Here is a 12,001-nt window from a genome sequence, read left to right as displayed (position 1 = left end):
TTTAGCTCTTTTGCTAAACAGGAAAAAAAAAAAAACCTAATCTTATCAAACAACCCAGTTAAAAAAAAACAACCTAACTCTAGACCACAAGATGGAATTTACAAAAGATGATGGTGGAGGCGCTACATCTTCATATCTGTGGCGGCGGCAGTGGTCCTCTCATCTTGCAACCTTGAGCACAGAGGTCCTCTTCATGAGGTCACCAGCAGCACACTGAATTTTGAATGCGAGGTACACTTTTTATATTGGGGTACCCTTGCATTCCTATTAGCTAATTTGCATGTTTAAATTCAAATCAGCCAATAGAATGACATCTAGATATCTCTTCAACAAAGAATATCAAGATAACAAGCAAATTTGATAATAGAAGTAAATTGGAATTTTTTTAAAACTTTATTCACTGTCTGAATCATGAAAGAAAATGTTTGGGTTTCATGTCCCTTTAATATCTCTCTCCCTGTACTACCAGTTAAAATTACAGGGCACATCAAAAAAAGTCAGCCATGCTAAGATTCTTTGTTAAACCTTTTTTACCGTCCACTTTTAATACCAAATCGTGCTTTATTCTTTGTGTGGGTCTGAACCCTATTTCGTTGAATGTGCTTCTCTTAGAATACCTTGTATATTTAAATAACACACAATAAATGCTTTGTAAAGTAAGGAATTATTTTTTTAACATATCATGTTATTTTCCTCATAAAGATGAGAATATATGTGTATTCTGTGCCTGATTTTTATGTTTAGAATATTGTTTATAGATGTATAAATCTGATCTGATTGTAAGTTCTGCCCAAGGGGTATGTTACACTTCAGCTGAAAAGCTATTCAATGTTTATTTTATATACATTTTTAATTAAATCCTGCTGGGGGATTTTGCACATCAATTATTTTATATGTATTTTCAACTGTAATAGAATCATCCTGTGCATTTTCTTACCTCTCTATTTTGAGCAGTGATGGTATAAGCAAAATTCCTTCTCACATATCATCTTTTTTAAACAAGAGCCAACTTAAAGCAATATAAAAGACTTGTTGTTTTATATATGCATAGTATAAATCAGCAATTAAAGGGATGTGAGGGCATTTAAAACAGTAACTTTATAATGCATATTGTTATACACTCACCGGCCACTTTATTAGGTAAACCTGTTCAATTTCTTGGTAAGACAATATGCTAATCAGCCAATCACATGGCAGCAACTCAATTCATTTAGGCATCTAGACGTGGTGAAGACGACTTGTTGAAGTTCAAACCGAGCATCAGAATGGGAAAGAAAGGAGATTTAAGTGACTTTGAACGTGGCATGGTTGTTGGTGCCAGACGAGCTGGTCTGAGTATTTAAAAAACTGGTGATTTACTGAAATTTTCACACACAACCATCTCTAGGGTTTACAGAGAATGGTCCGAAAAAGAGAAAATATCCAGTGAGCGGCAGTTGTATGGACGACAATGCCTTGTTGATGTCAGAGGAGAATAGACAGACTGGTTTGAGATGATAGAAAGGCAACAGTAACTGAAATAACCACTTGTTACAACCAAGGTTTGCAGCATACCATCTCTGAATGCACAACACGTAGAAACTTGAAGCAGATGGGCTGCAGCAGCAGAAGACTACACCGGTTGCCGCTCTTGTCAGCTAAGAACAGGAAACTGAGGCTATAATTCGCACAGGCTCACCAAAATTGAACAATAGAAGATTTGAAAAACGTTGCCTGGTTTCAGATTCAGATGGTAGGGTCAGAATGTGGCGTAAACAACATTAAAGCATGGATCCATCCTGCCTTGTATCAACAGTTCAGGCTGGTGGTGGTGGTGTAATGGAGTGGGGGATATTTTCTTGGCACACTTTGGGCCTCTTAGTACCAACTGAGCATTGTTTTAAATGCCACGGCCTACCTAAGTATTATTGCTGACCTTTATAACTACAGTGTACCCATCTTCTGATGGCTACTTCCAGCAGGATAATGCACCATATCACAAAGCTTAAATCATCTCAAACTGCTTTCTTGAACATGACAATGAGTTCACTGTACTCCAATGGCCTCCACAGTCACCAGATCTCAATCGAATAGAGCACCTTTGGGATGTGGTGGACCGGAAGATTTGCATCATAAATGTGCAGTCGACAAATCTGCAGCAACTGCGTGATGCTATCATGTCAATATGGACCAAAATGTCTGAGGAATGTTTCCAAAGCCTTGTTAAATCTATGCCACAAAGAATTAAGGCAGTTCTATAGGCAAAAAGGGCTCGAACCCAGTACTAGCAAGGTGTACCTAATAAATTGGCCGGTGAGTGTATATTAATTTGTTTTCTTTGCTAAACAATCACTATTTTGTATGTAGCTGGTCCAAACAATTGTCAACATTTTGCAGCAGATTTAGAGCTAGATTATAAGTGGAGCGCAAAATATCGCTTCTGTGAAAGCAATATTTGCGCACAACTTAGTAATACTAGGCACAGATTGAATGGAAGCATTGCGCTCATGAGAACGTGCTTTCATAGGCTCCAATGGGAGCCTCGTTCTCATGCCATGAGACATGGCATGAGAACCTAGTACAGCGAAGAGGGTAAGTTACATAGCAAATTTAAATATACATGCATATGAATATATACATATATTTATGAGTGTTAATACGTGTATATACACATATATACACACACACACACACATATATATATATATATATATATATTTCCAGGGAACACACAGTTCCCATAGACCGCTATGTAAAGGCACTTTTCAGTGCCATTTTTTTTTTATTAATACCCCGCACCCGCCAACCTTAACCCCTCATAAATACTTTTTGCAGTTTTTTTATTTTATTAAAAAAACTAATGCTACATTTTTTATGAAAAAAAAGAATATTCTCTTTATTTTGGGGACAATTGGGGGTTATTTTGAAAATTAACCAGGGGTCTGACCACTGGTTAATTTTCTGAGCGCTAATTGCTACCGCAAGTTCACGGTAGTAATAACCAGCCACTTGTAATGCCTGGTTATTTATTGTGCACCTGTAAACGGGCACGCGATAAATTAGAGCTCCACTTGTAATCTAGCCCTGAGTATACAGAACTTGACTTCCAGCCTCTCTTAGAAGCATGGTGTATTGGTGTAAGCACAATTTTTTTTACAGCAAAAGCATGGCATTTTGTAGTAAAGGCAAGCAAAATAAACAATTAATTTATGTAACAATAGTCTTCGATTTTAATGTTTAACTACTAAACTAATTTAATTATTTAATTTAGAGAAAATTACATTACTTGATTCAATTCAATTTTAGATTTAGTGTCTCTTTAATCTATTTTTTATTGTATGTTAGGATTGCTTTAAATCTTTCTTTCATGTAATTGGCAAGAGTCCATGAGCTAGTGACGTATGGGATATACAATCCTACCAGGAGGGGCAAAGTTTCCCAAACCTCAAAATGCCTATAAATACACCCCTCACCACACCCACAATTCAGTTTTACAAACTTTGCCTCCTATGGAGGTGGTGAAGTAAGTTTGTGCTAAAATTTCTACATTGATATGCGCTTCTCAGCATTTTGAAGCCCGATTCCTCTCAGAGTACAGTGAATGTCAGAGGGATATGAAGGGAGTATCACCTATTGAATGCAATGGTTTTCCTCACGGGGGATCTATTTAATAGGTTCTCTGTTATCGGTCGTAGAGATTCATCTCCTACCTCCCTTTTCAGATCGACGATATACTCTCATATTCCATTACCTCTACTGATAACCGTTTCAGTACTGGTTTGGCTATCTGCTATATGTGAATGGGTGTCTTTTGGTAAGTATGTTTTACTTAAGACACTCTAAGCTATGGTTTGGCACTTTATGTATTTATATAAAGTTCTAAATATATGTATTGTACTTATATTTGCCATGATTCAGGTTTTAAGTATATTTCCTTTTGCAGACTGTCAGTTTCATATCTAGGAAATGCTTTTTTGTTAGGAAAAATGTATTTCTTACCTGAGGTATAGTCTCTTTTTCAAATTGACTGTCTTTTAAATTTGCGGGCAGAATTAGGCTCGCGAGGGTGCAAAATGCAAGAGTTTTTTGCGTCATTCTTGGCGCAAAATTTTTTTGGTGCGAAGTTATGTTCGTTGACGCAAATTCGTCATTTCTGGCGTCTTAGTCGACGCCGAGTCCTTCACAAGGTTGCGTCATCTGTGACGCGAGTGTGTCATTCCGGACGTTTTTGGCACCAAAAAATATTTTTTTGTTTGTTGTACGTCATACCTGGTGAAAAATATTTTCATTTTTTTAAGACCCCATTCCTATATGCCTCTTGCCTTTTTTCTCTATCAGAGGGCTATGTTGTTTGCTTTTTTTCCCATTCCTGAAACTGCCATATAAGGAAATTGATAATTTTGCTTTATATGTTATTTTTTTCTCTTACATTTGCAAGATGTCTCAATCTGATCCTGTCTCAGAAATCACTGTTGGAACCCTGCTGCCTGATAACAGTTCTACCAAAGCTAAGTGCATTTGTTGTAAACTTGTGGAGGTTATATCTCCTGCTGTGGTTTGTAATAGTTGTCATGATAAACTTTTACATGCAGAGAATGTATCCATCAGTAGTAGTTCATTACCTGTTGCTGTCCCTTCAACATCTAATGCACAAGAGTTACCTGTAAATTTAAAAGAATTTATTTCTGATTCTATTCAGAAGGCTTTGTCTGCCATCCCGCCTTCTAATAAATGTAAAATGTATTTTAAAACTTCTCATAAAGTTGATGAAATTTCAAATGACCGGCCACATGCTGAATTATCCTTCTCTTATGGGGATCTATCTGATTCAGAAGATCCTGCCTCAGATATTGACACTGACAAATCTTCTTATTTATTTAAAATGGAGTATATTCATTCTTTGTTAAAAGAAATGTTTATTACATTGGATATGGAGGAGACTAGTCCTCTTGATATTAAAACTAGTAAACGTTTAAATTCTGTTTACAAACCTCCTGTGGTTATTCCTGAGGTTTTTCCAGTTCCTGATGCTATTTCTGATATGATTTCTAAGGAATGGAATAGGCCTGGTACTTCTTTTATTCCTTCTTCAAGGTTTAAAAAATTGTATCCTTTGCCAGCAGTTTCTTTAGAGTTTTGGGAAAAGATCCCCAAAGTTGATGGGGCCATCTCTACTCTTGCTAAACGTACTACTATTCCTATGGAAGATAGTACTTCTTTTAAAGATGCTTTAGATAGGAAACTTGAATCTTATCTAAGGAAAGCTTATTTATATTCAGGTCATCTTCTCAGGCCTGCACTTTCTTTGGCTGATGTTGCAGCTGCATCAACTTTTTGGTTGGAACATTTAGCGTAACAAGAATTGGATTCTGATTTGTATAGCATTGTTCGCTTGCTTCAATATGCTAATCATTTTTTTTATGATGCCATTTTTGATATCATCAAAATTGATGCTAAATCTATGTCTTAAGCTATTTTAGCTAGAAGAGCTTTGTGGCTTAAATCTTGGAATGCTGACATGACTTCTAAGTCCAGATTGCTATCTCTTTCTTTCCAAGGTAATAAGTTATTTGGTTCTCAGTTGGATTCAATAATTTCAACTGTCACTGGGGGGAAGGGAGTTTTTTGCCTCAGGATAAAAGACCTAAGGGTAAATTTAAAGCTTCTAACCGTTTTCGTTCCTTTCGACAAAATAAGGAACAGAAACCTAATCCTTCCCCCCAGGGAATCTGTTTCCAATTGGAAGCCTTCCTCAATTTGGAATAAATCCAAGCCATTTAAGAGATCAAAGCCAGCCCCCAAGTCCGCATGAAGGTGCGGCCCTCATTTCAGCTCAGCTGGTAGGGGGCATATTAAGATTTTTCAAAAATGTTTGGGTCAGTTCGGTCCAAAATCAATGGATTCAGAGTATTGTTTCTCAGGGGTACAGAATAGGATTCAGAGTAAGACCGCCTGTGAGAAGATTTTTTTCTCTCACGCATTCCAGCAAACCCAGTAAAGGCTCAGGCTTTCCTGAAGTGTGTTTCAGACCTGGAGTTATCAAAGGTAATCATGCCAGTTCCGTTTCAGGAACAGGGTCTGGGGTTTTATTCAAACCTATTCATTGTCCCAAAGAAAGAAAATTAATTCAGACCAGTTTTGTATCTAAAAATTTTGAATCGATATGTAAGAGTACCATCTTTCAAAATGGTGACTATAAGGACTATTCTGCCTTTTGTTCAGCAAGGGCATTATATGTCCACAATAGACTTACAGGATGCATATCTTCATATCCTGATTCATCCAGATCACTTTCAGTTCCTGAGATTCTCTTTTCTAGACAAGCATTACCAATGTGTTGCTCTTCCTTTTGGCCTAGCGACAGCTCCAAGAATCTTTTCAAAAGTTCTCGGTGCCCTACTCTCTGTAATCAGAGAGCGGGGTATTGCGGTGTTTCCTTATTTGGACGATATCTTGGTACTTGCTCAGTCTTTACGTTCAGCAGAATCTCACATGAATCAACTAGTGTTGTTTCTTCAAAGATATTGATTGGTAAGTTACACTAAGCGCCAATTGCTAAGGACCCTTTGCTTTAATCAATTGACCCCTAGCGGTCAGAAAGATATGGATAATCAGATAAGAGGTAATCAAAGCGCCAAAAACCAAATGGCCGGGTCTGGGATATATAAAATTATGTCGGTTTATTTATACATATAAAAGTTAACATTACGTTAAACCATAAAATCAAAATAAATAATCAAGGATCCAAGATTTTACAATAAGTTAAAATCAAAAAATAAAAACAATTATTTCCTTATACAATTTGTATATATTAGTAAAATTGCTAGCGGTGTAATATATCCGGATGTATAGGTGGAACAGTGTAGGTGATTTCGCTAGAGAGACACTTCCTTATTTTGTGGTCTGTCTAATGGTGACTAAATGTCTTGCATCATGTGGTAATATTTACCGTGTGTTTTCTAATTTCTTAATGTGAGTAAGGAGTGCCTGATGATACTAAAAGTTATATTAAAAAATAATATATAATCTTATCTAAAGTGGAAATCTATGGCATAAAGGTGGAAATCACCAGAGGGAGTCAGACTATAAACTAGTATACAGCAGGTGTTAAAAAAAACTGCACGGCATTACTTAAAAAATACTGTCAAAATCGTGCACAATGCTGTAAACACACAGGTTTTTAATGACATCCTAGCAATAAAAGTGCAAGAACAGTACTTGAGTGTCTGTACATTTTTGAGAAAAGAATAGAATATTGCTGAGAATTGACCGCTTGGGTCACCACCTAGAAGACAGATTGCACCTCACACTGGCGAGAGGAACATTGGGAGATAACTTTCTACACTCCATTTGGGAGAAATAACAAGTACACACTTTTATCCTAAATTGACAATTTTATGGATGCGTGATTGTTCACGTTTTTTCAGGACTATATTTTTTTCATACCTTTTTTACACATTTGAAGATTTACTTTTTTCATTTTTTTTTCACGTTTGTGTCTTTACATCACCATTGACTTTGACCACCTTTAACTGTGATATCCTTGAAGAATATTCTACCAATTATTGAGTATAAGTTTGTTCACACAGCATTTTGATTATTGTTTGATCACCTTGTTCTCTGAAAATCATTTGTTTTTCAACATTTGTTTTTCAACATTTTTAAGAAATTTTTCAAACACTTCACTTTAGATAAGATTATATATTATTTTTTAATATAACTTTTAGTATCATCAGGCACTCCTTACTCACATTAAGAAATTAGAAAACACACGATAAATATTACCACATGATGCAAGACATTTAGTCACCATTAGACAGACCACAAAATAAGGAAGTGTCTCTCTAGCGAAATCACCTACACTGTTCCACCTATACATCCGGATATATTACACCGCTAGCAATTTTACTAATATATACAAATTGTATAAGGAAATAATTTTTATTTTTTGATTTTAACTTATTGTAAAATCTTGGATCCTTGATTATTTATTTTGATTTTATGGTTTAACGTAATGTTAAATTTTATATGTATAAATAAACCGACATAATTTTATATATCCCAGACCCGGCCATTTAGTTTTTGGCGCTTTGATTACCTCTTATCTTGTTTCTTCAAAGACATGGTTAGTTATTTGATTCCTCAGACAAGGGTAACCTTTTTAGGTTTCCAGATAGATTCATTGTCCATGACTTTGTCTCTAACAGACAAGAGACGTTTGAAATTGGTTGCAGCCTGTTGGAACCTTCAGTCTCAGTCATTCCCTTCAGTAGCTATGTGCTAAGTTTTAGGTCTCATTACTGCAGCATCAGATGCAATTCCCTTTGCTCGTTTTCATATGAGACCTCTCCAGCTTTGTATGCTGAACCAATGGTGCAGGGATTATACAAAGATATCACAATTAATATCCTTAAATCCCAATGTTCGACTATCTCTGACTTGGTGATTAGATCACCATCGTATAGTTCAAGGGGCCTCTTTCGTTCATCCAACCTGGACTGTGATCACAACAGATGCGAGTCTTTCAGGTTGGGGAGCTGTTTGGGGATCTCTGACAGCACAAGGGGTTTGGAAATCTCAAGAGGCAAGATTACCAATAAATATTTTGGAACTCCATGCAATTCTCAGGGCTCTTCAGTTTTGGCCTCTGTTGAAGAGAGAACCAATAATTTGTTTTCAGACAGACAATATCACACTGTGGCATATGTCAATCATCAGGGTGGGACTCACAGTCCTCAAGCTTGGGAAGCGGATTACCACAGTCGTCAGACTTTACATCCAGGAAAGTGGTCTCTATACCAGATGTGTTTTCTCAAGTTGTTCAGATGTGGGGTCTTCCAGAAATATATCTGATGGCATCTAAACAAGAAACTTCCCAGGTACCTGTCCAGGTCCAGGGATCCTCAGGCGGAAGCAGTGGATGCGTTGACACTTCCTTGGTGTTAATAACCTGCTTATATTTTACCGCCTCTAGTTCTTCTTCCGAGAGTGATCTCCAAAATCATCATGGAGCAATTGTTTGTGCTGCTGGTGGCTCCAGCATGGCCTCACAGGTTTTGGTATGCGGATCTTGTTCAGATGTCCACTCCAGTTGCCAACCTTGGCCACTGCCATTAAGGCCAGACCTTCTATCTCAAGGTCCGTTTTTCCATCAGGATCTCAAATCATTAAATTTGATGGTATGGAAATTGAACGCTTAGTGCTTAGTCATAGAGGTTTTTCTGACTCTGTGATTAATACTATGTTGCAGGCTCGTAAATCTGTTTCTAGAAAGATTTTTTTATCGAGTTAGGAAGACTTACATTTCATGGTGTTCCTCTCATAAATTCTCTTGGCATTCTTTTAGAATTCCTAGAATTTTACAGTTTCTTCAGGATTGTTTGGATAAAGGTTTGTCTGCAAGTTCCTTGAAAGGACAAATCTCTGCTCTTTCTGTCTTATTTCACAGAAAGATTGCTAAACTTCCTGATATTCATTGTTTTGTGCAGGCTTTGGTTCGTATCAAGCCTGTCATTAAATCAATCAATCAATTTTGAAGGCTTTATAGGCTCCTCCATTTGAGTCTATGCATTCTTTGGACATTAAAATACTTTCTTGGAAAGTGTTGTTTCTTTTGGCCATCTCTTCTGCTAGAAGAGTTTCTGAATTATCAGCTCTCTCTTGTGAATCTCCTTTTCTGATTTTTCTTCAGGATAAGGCAGTTTTGCAGACTTCATTTAAATTCTTACCTAAGGTTGTAAATTCTAACAACATTAATAGAGAAATTGTTGTGCTTTCCTTGTGTCCTAATCCTAAGAATTCTTTGGAGAGATCTTTACATTCTTTGGATATGGTGAGAGCTCTGAAATATTATGTTGAAGCTACTAAAGATTTCAGGAAGACTTCTAGTCTATTTGTTATCTTTTCTGGTTCCAGGAAAGGTTAGAAGGCTTCTGCCGTTTCCTTGGCTTTGTGGTTAAAGCTTTTGATTCATCAAGCTTATTTGGAGTCGGGTCAAGCCCCGCCTCAGAGAATTACAGCTCATTCTACTAGATCAGTCTCCACTTCCTGGGCTTTTAAGAATGAAGCTTCAGTTGATCCGATTTGCAAAGCTGCTACTTGGTCTTCTTTGCATACATTTACTAAATTCTACCATTTTGATGTAGTTGCTTCTTCGGATGCAGTTTTTGGTAGAAAAGTTCTTCAGGCAGCTGTTTCAGTTTGATTCTTCTGCTTCTGATTTATTTTTTTCCTTTCATTTATGAGATTAAATTTATATTTTGAGTTGTGGATTAATTTTTTTCAGCGGAAAATGGCTGTTTTTATTTTATCCCTCCCTCTCTAGTGACTCTTGCGTGGAGTTCCACATCTTTGGTATTGCTATCCCATATGTCACTAGCTCATGGACTCTTGCCAATTACATGAAAGAAAACATAATTTATGTAAGAACTTACCTGATAAATTAATTTCTTTCATATTGGCAAGAGTCCACGAAGCCCACTCTTTTTATGGTGGTTATGATTTTTTTGTATAAAGCACAATTATTTCCAAATTCCTTTGTTGATGCTTTTTACTCCTTTCTTTATCACCCCACTTCTTGGCTATTCGCTAAACAGAATTGTGGGTGTGGTGAGGGGTGTATTCATAAGCATTTTGAGGTTTGGGAAACTTTGCCCCTCCTGGTAGGATTGTATATCCCATACTTCACTAGCTCATGGACTCTTGCCAATATGAAAGAAATTAATTTATCAGGTAAGTTCTTACATAAATTATGTTTTTTTATGGTGGGGAAAAACAACTCAGGCACCTTTAAATAATTATTTTACTACAATATGCATACAATGTCTCTTCAACTTTTAATTCCTCTTTTGTACACAGCCTGAATTGTAGTAAGCAAATGAATATGAACAGATATGTATGAGTTTTTACATTATTTTATTGCTGGAAAAATATGGGGATTTCCATTGTTCTTATTTTTTCATAGTCCTGACAAAGTAAGACATTATTGCTTAACCCTTAAGGGTAATGAAACCATTTTTTTTTCATGATTCAGATAGAGCATGGAATTTTAAACAACTTTTCAATGTACTTCTCATATCTACTTTGTTTTGTTCTTTTGGTATCCTTTGTTGGAAAGCATACCTAGGTAGGCTCAGGAGCCACTGAATGGTGGCTGCAGTCTCAATCTGAATCATGAAAGAAAATGTTGGGGTTTCTCTCTCTTTAATGCCAAATATACATACCTCACAACATTTGAAAGAGCAAACGAGGGACACTTTTCTCCTTTGCTCACACAACTCACACACACAACACGGTCCTTCACCTGTTTTAACACCTTTTGTAATGTGATGCATGTCATTTTCTTATCTCTGTGTTCGTGTGTATTACTGTGTGTGCCAGTGTGTATTACTAGGAATATGTGTATCTGTGTCAGTGTGTATTACTGTGTGTATGTTACAAGAAATACGTGTCAGTGTGTATTAATGTGTGTGTCTGTGTGTTCTAGGAATGTTTATCTCTGTGTCAGTGTCTTACTGTATGGGTCAGTGTGTGTGTGTGTGTGTAATACTGTGTGTCAGTGTGTGTGTTACTAGGAATATTTTTATCTCTGTGTTAGTGTATATTACTTTGTGTTTTACTGTATGTGTTACTGTGGGGGATATTTATCAAGCATCAACCTGAAATATGCTGGAATTCCGCAGTATAGTGGCGGTGTTTAGTGACAGGGTATAAATAATGTTGGTAAAAAGCCGAATAGCAGCAAGATCGATGACTGCTAGTTAACAACAGTCTGCTGCTCATCGCCCCGTACTTAGTGCGCAGCTTTTTGACGTCTTTTTTAATACATATAGAGATTGTATTCAGGTCCGTGGCCGCAATGTTAGGCGAGCGTATTGGTGCCGTCAAATGCATGAAAGTTGACGGCTTGATAGATAGGCCTCCATGTGTCAGTGTGTGTGATACTAGGAATGTGAGTATATTTGTGTCAGTATGTATGTTACTAGGAATATGTGGGATTAGAGCAGAGAGTCTCTAAAGGAGG

This window comes from Bombina bombina, chromosome 3 (assembly GCF_027579735.1).
Source record: "Bombina bombina isolate aBomBom1 chromosome 3, aBomBom1.pri, whole genome shotgun sequence".
Taxonomy (NCBI): Eukaryota; Metazoa; Chordata; class Amphibia; order Anura; family Bombinatoridae; genus Bombina; species Bombina bombina.
Note: the sequence above shows the minus strand (reverse complement) of the source record.